Consider the following 12,931-nt stretch of genomic DNA (forward strand, 5'->3'; position numbering starts at 1 on the left):
TACCTGCTCACGTACAAAATGAGCCAAGACCATATTTAACTTTTCTTTGGAGCGGTCCGCATTGCATGTGGAAGTGGGAATAACCCAACGGCCCGGCAGTTTGTTGCCGCATATAAGCGCCTCTTGATGCGACATGACATCAAGTCTGCAAGTGGGAACTGTTCTGCACAGGACTCAACCAGAATCCTGAATGCGGCTTCCTTCAAGTGCGTTGCAAAGCAGGCTGTGCCTGACGAGAGTCACGACATGTTGGTGGCCAGACGATACGACCTGGAGTTGAGATCGCCGGCAAAAGAGGACCACGACTATGCGGATATTCCAAATTTTGAGCAACTTTCCATCTTTACAGAGTCATGTGTTGGCTATATTGCCGGCTATGTGGTGAGGATGGTGAGGAAGACTCTGAAGTGTAGCCAATGTCTTTCTGCATTGACCAGTAACAACGAAGAATGGCAAACCACACCAATGTACAGCCTGATTGTTACCAAGAACAGGGGTGGCCTCATAGTTCCCTCGCACAGTGTTGTTCGTGTCTGTGAGGCGACTGAACGCTGTGTCAAGAGGCTCCTGGCTGTAAGCAATGGCAAAATGCCTCGTGAAAGTGGGATAAGAGTGGCAATTTCCACTTCTGTCCTTTCTGAGGTCGGTCGGTCTACATTTGCTTCCTTGGATCGGCACATGTTTGACTGTGAGGCAGACAGCAACCATGTGTTTGCTTTAATACATTCTGTATCACAATCATACAGCAAGATACGTTTCCATCATGTTGTGAGAACACTCGATGATGACATGAAGGAAGAGCGCATCAGGAAAAAATATTGCAAACTGGTCCTGTTTGCTCACCAGTGAGGCAACACCAGAGCAAGCTGAAATATAAGAGCGACCTCATCTCTACATGGTGTGGGTGTGTTTTGTGGGTTAACTGTGAATTGTGTGGGTTAACTACATGACAGCGTTTCATGTCATTTATGTGACTGACTCACTGTTGATGTGTTGCTGACCCATGTCAGTGTAGAATAAACTCTGGTTATCATTATATCTGCGTGGTTTCTAACATCTCGGTAATAGAAACATACACATCTTAGTTACAATATAATGACTGAATTAAGTAACATCATATAACATGACAACAAATCAGATCTTTATATTGAGGAATATTATAGAACAAGCCAAAGAATGGCAAACGATGATGTACCTCAATTTTATAGATTTCTAGAAAGCTTTCGACTCCTTGCCCAGAGAAAGTCTGGGTCATAATGAAGAAATACAGCATACCTGGAAAATTAGTGAACCTTGTAAAAGCCCTTTACCAAGACTTTCAATGTGCGGTCGTCGACCAAGGTGAAACAACAGAATGGTTCAAGGTGAAGACAGGAGTTAAACAGGGGTGTAACATGTCAGGATTCTTATTCCTACTAGTGGGTGATTGGGTCATGAGAAGGACGATAAAGAACACCGAGCGGTAATTTTGGGCACTTTTTTTTCAAACAAGCTCTAAACCATTGGATTCCCCAGGAAAAATGCGTCTAGAACCAACTTCAAACTTAATGAACACCATTTCCTTAAAGAACGGGATTCTGAGCCCGAATATCAGTTCAAATATTAGTATTCTATATTAATTAAATAGTCGGCGGTCCTAAAATTCGCTCCAGCTGCATCATCAGTGCGCCACGCCTTTGCTTTGACAGGCTTACGATCGGCTTCCCAATATGGCCGCCAGACTATTTCCGGTGGCTTCACGGCGGCTAATGCTGCGAGGTGGCCAATTGGCTCTCCATATTATATACCTCCGTGCTCTAGCCTCAGTCGTTCGCAAGATGGCGACCCCGCAACACAAGGCGTTTTGCGTTCTGCATTTCAGCAAGACTGAATCCGTAATTGCGGTGCAGCGTGCGTTTCAACGCCGTTTTGGCATTGATCCGCCAATGCCAAAGAGCATTCGTCGTTGGTACCGACAATTTGAGGAAACAGGCTGTTTATGTAAGGGGAAGAGCCCAGGGCGACCACGCACTTCAGAGGAAAACGTGAGAAGAATTCAAGAGAGTTTTCTGCAAGTCCACTCGTCGTGCCAGCCGAGAACTTGCGATCCCTCATACGACTGTCTGGCATGTGTTAAGGCGACGTTTAATCCTGAGGCCATACCAGTTGCAACTGGTACAGGCTCTTCGTACAGGTGACAAAGGAAAGCGTGTAGAATTTAGTGATGCGATGTTACAGAACATGGAAGACGACAGCTTCTTACCGCGTTTGATTTTTAGTGTTGAAGCAATGTTTCATCTAAGCGGTAAAGTTAACCGTCACAATGTGCGCATATGAGGACTAGAGAATCCACACGAAACTGTGGAGCATGAGCGTGATTCCCCGAAAGTGAACGTGTTTTGTGCCGTTTCTCAAATAAAGGTTTATGGCCCTTTCTTTTTCGAGGGAAAAACAGTTACGGGGCAAACCTATCTCGAAATGTTGCAGAACTGGCTCTTTCCACAACTTAATGAAGATTCCGATGACTTCATTTTTCAGCAAGACGGAGCACCGCCACATTGGCACCTGCAGGTTCGACGTTTTCTAAATGACACACTGCCTCAACGTTGGATAGGTCGCACGGGACCCCAATACTTGGCGCTACACTCTTGGCCCCCAAGATCCCCAGACATTACACCCTGCGACTTTTTCTTGTGGGGATACATCAAAGACCATGTTTTTGTGCCACCATTAGCGACTAATCTGGATGACCTTGTAGCGGTTACAGGAAGCATACACAATCACCTTGCACCGGCCGATGACGCAACCGGCGAGCGGTTACTTGTCCGGACGGGTCCAGACTTGCCTTTCCCGGGTGAACACTTGACTTGCATACCACGCCCCGTTGAGAGGCGTAGCTTACCTATTTGCATACCATGCCCCGCCTGCGAGGCGTGGCTTTTGCGTGTTGAACTTAGCTTATAAATTGCCACCCGTTCGATCGGCTGATTCAGTGCTTTTGAATTCTTTCGAGTTGAGCTAGAATAAATAGCTCAGTGAAACTTCGTTCCTGGTGTCGTCCATTTTGTCCGGCTTTATCGTGCGAGCATAGCTCCACAATTGGTGACCCCTTTTCAAGAACATGGCGATGGAGTCATCTGTAGCTTTGAAGCTCCCTGGCTTTTGGGAATCACATGCAGCCGTCTGGTTCGCCCAAGCGGATTCTCAATTCGCCCTGCGGAACATTACGGAGGACACGACGCGCTACCACCATGTGGTCTCCACGCTCAACGCCTCCACTGCTGCCCGGGTCCTGAGCTTCCTACAGAACCCGCCGAACGCCGACAAATATGGCGTGCTCAAAGGCCTACTCCTCGGTGCGTTTGGACTCACGGAGACTGAACACGCGTAACAACTGCATGACCTCCTGGAGCTGGGTGAGGCCCGTCCATCCGAACGCATGGACCACATGCTTGCTCTACTCGGTGACCACAGCCCAGATTTCCTCTTCCGCGAGCTGTTCCTCCGGCAGCTACCCGGGCAGGTACGATTAGCTTTGGCTAATTCGCCCATCACGGACCCTCGCGCCCTGGCCAAGGAGGCCGATAAACTTTTCTCGGCCAGGCGACACGTCGGAGCGGCCGCCTGGAACCCTGGGCCGACCAAGGCAACGCCCGCGCCGCCGCGACGCCCCGTCGACCAAACCCGACGCGACCGCCGGAGCCTCCACCAGAGCGGACCATGTGCTACTACCACGCCAGGTTCAGGCAGAAGGCCAGAACGTGCCGCCCACCGTACACTTTCGGCAGGTCGGGAAACGACCAGGCCGGCGCTCGCTGCCTGCCATGAGCGTCGGCCATTCAGGCAGCCTTCTGTTTATTACGGACACAGCGTCCGGGCGGCGTTTTTTGTGCGACACCGGTGCTCAGCTGAGCGTGATACCCGCCTCGGTGCAGGACAAACAGGCCGCGCTTTGCGGCTCCGCCTTGGTCGCCGCAAACGGCTCCTCCATCCGCACCTTCGGTTCGCGCAGTGTCGCATTCTGCTTCGGGGGCCAGCGCTTCAGGTGGGACTTCATCACAGCAAACGTGCCCATGGCGTTGCTGGGTGCAGATTTTCTGTGCGCGCATGGGCTTTTGGTGGATGTCAAACGGCGTTGGCTCATCAACGCGGAGACCTGCAGCTGGCTCGCTTGCTCATTGAGCGGCTCCGCACCAACCAAGCTAGCCTGCGCGCTCCCGGCCACGGACGATTTCACCCGCCTGCTCACCGAGTTTCCCGCCCTCACGCAGCCGACGTTTTCGGCATTCGCCGTCAAACACGGCATCGAACACCACATCCCGACCACAGGTCCACCGGTCTACGCCAGGGCTCGTCGCCTCGACCCGACCAAACTCGCTGTGGCGAAGGCGGAATTCGACGCGCTGGAGCGATTGGGCATTGTGCGGCGCTCGAATAGCACGTGGGCCTCGCCCCTGCACATCGTTCCCAAACCGGGTGGCGGATGGCGACCATGCGGCGATTACCGCTGCCTCAACGACGCCACCACCCCCGACCGGTACCCGATACCACACATACAGGGCTTTTCCGCCCGTTTGGCGGGGCGGGTGATCTTTTCCAAGGTCGACCTCATTCGGGGCTACCACCAGGTACCCGTCCGGCCGGCCAACGTGCCGAAGACGGCGGTAATTACACCTTTTGGCCTCTTCGAGTTCCTTCGCATGCCGTTCGGCCTTAAGAACGCGGCCCAGGCCTTCCAGCGACTGATGCACAGCGTGCTGCGCGACCTCACCTTCCTTTTCGTCTACTTGGACGACATTCTCGTCGCCAGCACTTCCCGGGCGGAGCACCTCATCCACCTGCGCACACTTTTTGAGCGCCTCGGCCAGCACGGCCTCATCATCAACCCGGCGAAATGCCAGTTTGGCGTAACGGCCGTCGACTTCCTGGGGCACCGCATCACGAAGCGCGGGGCTGTCCCGCTACCTACCAAGGTGGAGGCAGTCACAAGTTTCCCGCGCCCCCGTTCCATCAAGGCCCTACAGGAATTTTTGGGGATGGTAAATTTCTACCACCGGTTCGTGCCTCGAGCCGCCCAACTCATGCGCCCCCTGTACGAATCCCTAAGGGGCAAGCCGGCCAAGCACGACGTCGCCTGGACCAAAGAGATGGACGCGGCATTCACGGGCGCGAAGCTGGCCCTCGCCAACGCGACCATGCTGGTGCACCTGGCGCACGACGCACCCATCGCCCTCACCACGGATGCTTCCGACTACGCGGTGGGCGCCGTGCATGAACAGTGGGTGACATGAACGGGGCTTGGCAACCGCTGGCCTTCTTCAGCCGGCAGCTTCGCCCTAACGAGCGCAAGTATAGTGCTTTCGACCGCAAGCTCCTCGGCCTTTACCTGGCCGTTCGCCACTTCCGCCATCTTTTAGAGGGCCGCCAGTTCACGGCGTTTGTGGACCACAAACCCCTGGTCTTCGCCATGGCCAAGGTTACGGAGCCGTGGTCGGCCCGCCAGCAGCGCCACCTCTCCGCCGTGTCCGAATTTATGACGGACATCCGGCACGTCGGGGGCAAGGACAACGCTGTGGCCGATTGCCTCTCCCGGTCCGGCGCGAACGCCGTCCACCTGGGTGTGGACTTCGCCCGCCTGGCGGCCGACTAGACCGCCGACCCCACGGTGCAAGCCCTCCGGACAGCCGACACAGGCCTGCGGTTGGCCGACGTCCCCTTCGAGGACACAGGCACAGTTCTCCTGTGCGACGTTTCCCTGGGCCAACCTCGCCCCATCGTGCCCACCGGATGGCAGCGGCACATTTTTGACGCCTCCACGGCCTTTCCCACCCGGGCCGGAAAGCATCGCAGAAGCTCGTGGCAGCGAAATTCGTCTGGCACGGGCTCCGTAAAGACGTCCGCGACTGGGCCAATGCCTGTGTCGCCTGCCAGCGAGCGAAGGTCCACCGGCACACCCAGGCCCCGTTGGCACCATTCGACGTGCCTGCCCGGTGCTTCGACCACGTCAATGTGGACCTGGTGGGACCCCTTCCCTCTTCGCGGGGCTTCACCCACCTCCTCAAGATGGTGGACAGGACCACCAGGTGGCCGGAGGCCGTCCCGCTGGCATCAACAACATCCGCCGACGTGGCGCAGGCCTTCATTGGCACCTGGATTGCCCATTTTGGCGCCCCCTCGGACATCTCCTCCGACAGAGGCCCGCAATTCACCTCCGAGCTTTGGGGCGCGGTCGCCCAGGCCTTGGGGGTCAAGCTTCACCGCACCACGGCCTACCACCCCCAAGCCAACGGCTTGTGCGAGCGGTTCCACCGCTCGATGAAGGCCGCTCTCAGGGCCAGCCTTCAGGACGACGGTTGGGCCGACAGGCTCCCGTGGGTCCTATTGGGCCTCCGAACGGCCCCAAAAGAGGACCTCCAGGCTTCCACCACCGAGCTGGTCTACGGCCAGCCACTGCGCGTGCCGGGCGAGTTCATCCCTGACGCCACCGGCCCCTGGTCCGCGGCTCGCCAACGCTCGGTCCTCCAAGAGGCCGCCAGGAGATTCGCCCCTGTGCCCACGTCCCATCACGGCTGCCCCCAACCCCGTCCCCCCAGCACTTCGCACTGCGGAGTACGTTTTTATCCGCAACGACGCACTCCGGGGACCGCTTCGGCCGCCGTACGATGGACCTTTCCGGGTCCTGAAGAGGGACGACAAGTCGTTCATCGTGGCAAACCAGACCAGATCTCCGTGGACCGCCTCAAACCGGCCCATTTGGACCTCGACCAACCTCCACGGTTGGCCCTTCCTCCACGGCGGGGCCGTCTCCCGTCAACCAAGCCCCCCGCCCGACCATCCGCCGCTACGCCACCTACCACCCCCACACGAATCACCAGGGGTCGTTTCGGCCGGGTCATCAAGACCCCCCTCAAACTGACTCTCCCGGTGCAAGTTAATTCTGGGGGGGGGCGCATGTAGCGGTTACCGGAAGCATACACAATCACCTTGCACCGGCCGATGACGCAACCGGCGAGCTGTTACTTGTCCGGACTCGCCCGGACGTGTCCAGACTTGCCTTTCCCGGGCGAACACTTGACTTGCATACCACGCCCCGTTGAGAGGCGTGGCTTACCTATTTGCATACCACGCCCCGCCTGAGTGGCGTGGCTTTTGTGCGTTGAACTTGGCTTATAAATTGCCGCCCGTTCGATCGGCTGATTCAGTGCTTTTGAGTTCTTTCGAGTTGAGCTCGAATAAATAGCTCAGTGAAACTTCGTTCCTGGTGTCGTCCATTTTGTCCGGCTTTTTCGTGCGAGCATAGCTCCACAACCTCAAAAACAGAATCACAGCACCGGGAATTTCAGTGAAAGAAGACACTCTGAGAGACGTTTGGGACGAATTCAACTATCGTCTCGATGTTGTCCTTGCAGCAGGTGGAGGGCACATAGAGCATTTATAAAATGGTTAGTAAAACTTGATAACTCATTAAACCGTTTGTAACTTTTTGTGTAATTGTAACATGTTGCCATCGTAAAATATACTGCTTTGAAATTGGGTACATCTTTTTGAAACACCCTGTATATAATTATATATATATATCTATATATATATAAATCAGTTTATGTGTGTGTGTGTGTGTGTGTGTGTGTGTGTGTGTGTGTGTGTGTGTGTGTGTGTGTAATGTTACCGATAGACTCCTAAACGGAGAGGCTCACGTACTTGATAGTTGGCACAGACATGGCCATTGAGCCTGGGAAGAACATGGCCAACCTAAAAATTTATTTCATAATATTTTTCTACCATATTTTTACTTCAGCGCATTTCAACGAGGAATATTATGCACGGAATCTGACCGGTGGCAGAGCAGCGCGCCGATTCGCTCAGAGCGATCACGTGATGTTCCTTGCCGCCATTAACTCAGTTACGCGTTCGCACGTATTTCAGAGCGAAAAGCAATTGCGTTTTTTCACATTTCAGCGAGGAACATTGCCATTCACACCACATAGGTTTTTTTTTCTTTCATCTTTAGATCCATATTTTTTTTCAGCGAGGAATATTATACACGGAATCTGAATCGGTGGCAGAGCAGCACGCTGATTCGCGCTCATTGATGACGATCACGATCACGTGATGACGTGATCACGAATGATGTTCGTGACGCGATCACGTGATGTTCCTTGCCGCCATAAACTCACAGCAAGTAGCATAGATTTTAGCATGATTAGCATTTGGCATGATTTAGCATGATTTAGCATAGATAGTAGCATGTTTCACATAGATTTTTTTCAGCGAGGAATATTATACACGGATTCTGACCGGTGGCAGAGCAGCGTGCTGATTCGCTCAGAGCGATCACGTGATTTTCCATCCCCGCCGCCAGTTGGCTTCACTTTTCACGGGGTATGAGCGTTCTATATATTTTCAATTCAGTGCGCCCGACTCGCTCACGTACTTGATTTGTGGCATAGACATGGCCATTGGGCCTTCACGGTGTAATTTGTGCGAGGCTTTTGTCCGAGTGAGCTTGAGTCGAGAGGGCGAATGTACGGGTTGGGAATGTACGGGTCTCCCTTCCCCCACCCGGCAACGCCGGTACTGGAGGGCGTCACAGGATCGGTGTCCCCAAAATCCGCTTGGTGCTGTTGCGAAGATTCAGGACGATGTCGCGATTGTTGTGCTGCTCTCCAACCATGAGAACTGCAACGTCATTGTTGACTGGCCCTCCCCTTCCCCTCCACCCTACCCCCTCACCTTCTCCCCTCCCCCTTCCCCCTCCCCGCTACCCCTCCCCCCCTACCCCTTCCCCTTCCCCCTCCATCCTCCCTTACCCCTCCCCCCTCCATCCTCCCTTACCCCTCCCCTTCTCCCCTCGCCCCTCCCTCTCCCATTTCCAACTCCCCCTTGAGTGGTGCATGTTGTAAGGGTAGGTGGTCGATTGTTTTTTTTTTGGCGTGTGAGTGAGTGGATTAGGGGATGTGGATTCTGGGAGTGGAGGCGGTTTTGTTGTTGTAGTCTGTGTTCTCACTGGCTGGGGGTGGGGGTATGTACGCATCCAGGTGTAGCTGCCACATGTGGAGGCATATGTGCCCCTGCTGGCCCACCTCAGCTGACCGTATCGAGGTTGAAGGGCCGAAACGGGATGATGCTGAGGACCTCGACTGAGGACCCGGTCAGTGCGGCACACTTGTGACCAGGTGTGTTTTGAACTTGTTACATATTTATGTGAATGTATGTGGATTACCATTCAGGTCTTTGCTTATCCGTGTGTAGTATATTAAGGGTTGTTGTGATTGGAGGGTCAGGAGCCCTTCTGAACAAGTGGCCGGAAACGGAAGTGACCGGAAACGGGAGAGGAAAAGACACGAGGAAAAAAGGACGAGTATTCTTCTTCCTCGCCCCGCACCGACGAAAGGGGGGATTGATTGAGCCGTGTGGAAAAGCGGCGTTCCCGAGCCTGTCTGGCGAGAGGAGTTACCGGGACGGATACCTGCCCGGTGGACGTCAACCTGTCGTGTGGCCGTGCACCGACCCAGCGTTTGGCGCCGTTCGTGACACCGTCTAAAAAGACGCGTACGGGTCGCCCGTTGGGGCCTAACACGCCTGGCAAGCGGCGTGGGGCTTTTGGCTTGCTTTCCCGTACCCGCTTCGCGTGGCCACGAGGGGCTGTAGCCGGGGTGCCTGGTACGATACCTGCCCGGTGGAAAAACGTCCACCCGGGGTTCGTTCAACCACCCGAGTGCGGCGACGCCGACCATCATCTTGGTCAGGAGGGGCCCAGAGACATTGTGCGGGACCGAGACCAAAAGGGGGTAGTGAGTACTCACCGGGACACACATATATAAGATGGCCATCTTACTCATAGGGAATTGATTGTGAATGGGGAATTGTTGATGGTTGTGTATGGTTGATTGCTCGGGGAAAATCTCCGTGGTTGTGTCATTGAAATTGTATGGTATCATTACCATTGAAATATATCCTTGAACGTCCGTTGTCTCTTGGGTGAAATTCATATGGATTGCGTGGCGAAAGCGCATATATAATACAGCTTTCTGGCGAAGTTCCTCTCACGGTCCGGGGGTCACCGAGACCAGGTATTCACCGAGGGGACCACGTAACAGAATTGGGGGCTCGTCCAAATTACGATTTGCGGTTTCGCAATTGGGTCTACGTCCGGGATCTAAAATTGTATAACATAATAAAATAATAATATTTTATTAATTAAAATTTATTAATTAATTATTAATTGGTAAAAAAAAAATTGAGAAATTGGGGTAAAGTCTTGGGTGAAGGTTAACAGGTGTTAACGATAGACACCATGGCGTTTGTGGCACAGAACTTTGGGGTAACCCCGAGTGAGGCACAGTTCCGAGCGTTGCTAAAGTCGGACCTCTTGAAATTGGCCAAACATTTTAACTTGGAGGTCCGAACTAATTTGAGGAAGGCAGAGTTGCAGGCCACGGTGATACAATCTATGGTGGGATTAGGAACATGGGACGAGTTAGCCTGGGAGTGGCTACCCGAAGAACCAGAAGATGTTGAGCTCCGGAAACTGGAGTTGCAATTACGGAGCCAGGAACGGATTAAAGAAGAAGAAAGGAAAGCAGAAAAGGAAAGAGCAGAAGAAGAAAGGAAAGCAGAAGAGAGGAGAGAAGAGAAGCAAGCAGAGGAAAGGAGAGTGGAACGAGAACTCCAGGAAAGGTTAAAAGAAGAAGAAAGGAAAGCAGAAGCGAGGAGAGAAGAGAAACAAGCAGAGGAAAGGAGAGTGGAACGAGAACTCCAGGAAAGGTTAAAAGAAGAAGAAAGGAAAGCAGAAAAGGAAAGAGCAGAAGAAGAAAGGAAAGCAGAAGCGAGGAGAGAAGAGAAACAAGCAGAGGAAAGGAGAGTGGAACGAGAACTCCAGGAAAGGTTAGCAGAAGAAGAAAGGAAAGCAGAAAAGGAAAGAGCAGAAGAAGAAAGGAAAGCAGAAGCGAGGAGAGAAGAGAAACAAGCAGAGGAAAGGAGAGTGGAACGAGAACTCCAGGAAAGGTTAGAAGGGAGAAAAGCAGAGGAGAGGAGAGCTGCAAGGGACCTCGAAGCAGAGGAGAGAAAAGCGGAAAGGGAATTAAAGGAACGTGACATGGAGCTTCAGCAAGAAATCAAATTCAAGGAGCTGGAGTTAATGAGAGAACGGGGAGAGGCACCACCCTTGCTGACGGGGTCGACACCTAACCAGAATACCTGGGATGTGGGCAGACATGTGAGGCTGGTTCCACCGTTCAGTGAAAAGGAAGTCGCGAAATTTTTTCCACACTTTGAGAAAGTGGCTCGACAATTAAACTGGCCGGAGGAGGCCTGGACCATACTCGTGCAAAGTGTGCTGGTGGGGAAAGCTCAGGAAATTTATTCGGCGCTACCAATGGACCAATGTGCAGATTATGAGGTACTGAAGACGCACATCCTCAAAGCCTTTGAGTTGGTTCCGGAAGCTTACAGGCAAAAATTCAGGAATGCCAGGAAGAGGGAGAGTGAGACCCATGTGGAGTTTGCCAGAGTGAAAGAAAACATGTTTGATCGGTGGTGTGAGTCAAAAGGAGTCGGGAAAGACTTCGAAACATTGCGGGACTTGATCCTGGTGGAGGAATTCCAGCAGTGTGTCCACGAGGACATCAAAGTGTACCTGCAGGAAAAGAAAATACCAAAGTTGTGGGACGCAGCCACCATGGCAGATGATTATGCCTTAACCCACCGAATAGGGGTCCACAAACCTAACTCCTCGCCTAGACTTCAGCAGGGGAGTTATGGAACACCCGGGGCGGAGAACGACCATACCTGGCGGCGGCCTCGAGATGATTATGGGGACAACTATGATACCCCACCTGTTCGAAATCAGAGGGATGCGGGCCCAAGACAAACTTATAGTTCGGGGGGCCCGAGGCAGACCCCGAGTTTTTCCTCCGGGCCTACTTGCGCGTTTTGCAAGAAACCTGGACACTTGATGTCCAGTTGTTACCTCATGAAAAGGGACAACCCAGAGCGGAGTCCGACTATTACAACTCCGAATGCGATGGCTAGCGTAAGAAATCGCCATCAAAAGGGTTACCAACCATTTATTTCAGAGGGGTTTGTGTCACTGGATGGAGCCTCGACTAACCGGAGACCGGTTAGGATATTGAGGGACACAGGGGCCCATCAATCTTTAATGCTTGAAGGCATTTTGCCATGGTCCGAGGAGACGGCAACGGGGGATAGTGTTCATTTACAGGGGATCGGGGGCGGTGTTAGTGCTCCCCTTCATGTCATCCATTTGGAGTCCGATTTGGTGTCAGGACCGGTCACCGTCGGTTTACAAGCCACGCTTCCTGTAGAGGGTGTATCTGTGGTTATCGGGAATGATTTGGCCGGGGGTCAAGTTTATGGTAACCTGAGGGTTGGTAAAGAGCCCAGCAGGGAAAATAACACCACACCAGCTCGGGATGGCGACAAAAGTGCCAAGTTATTTGTAGGGGGACTGAACTTCAAAACAGAGGAAGAAGTTCTGACCTCTGTCTTCAACAGATATGGGCCGCTGGTGGAAGTGCGGTTGGTAAGAGACTGGGAAACGCAACAGTCAAGAGGGTTCGGCTTTGTCACGTTTGCCAGCACAAAAGACGCCAGAGAGGCAGAGAAGAATTGGAATGGCAAGGATTTGGAGGGTCGGACGATAACAGTAGGGAAGGCATTTCGTAGGCGTCGAGAGGTCTACAGGAGAGGACAACTGGGCGGTAGTTTTGGTGGTGGCCGCAATCAATATTATTATGGAGGCTCCCTGAGTTACGGCAGCTCCCGAAGGAAGGATTGTCAAAGTAGTGGCCGAGAAGGAGACCGCTATTCATGGGACTACAGGGACAAGCGGTCCCACCATAATTATTAGGGAAGTTCTGAGAAGTTGAAGCACTGAATGCGGCGGAGCCGCCGAGCCAAGATTCCTACACGGATTAACCGTGAACGCCGTTCC

The sequence above is a fragment of the Myxine glutinosa genome, chromosome 2 (assembly GCF_964187855.1).
Source record: "Myxine glutinosa chromosome 2, kmMyxGlut1.1, whole genome shotgun sequence".
NCBI classification, from domain to species: domain Eukaryota; kingdom Metazoa; phylum Chordata; class Myxini; order Myxiniformes; family Myxinidae; genus Myxine; species Myxine glutinosa.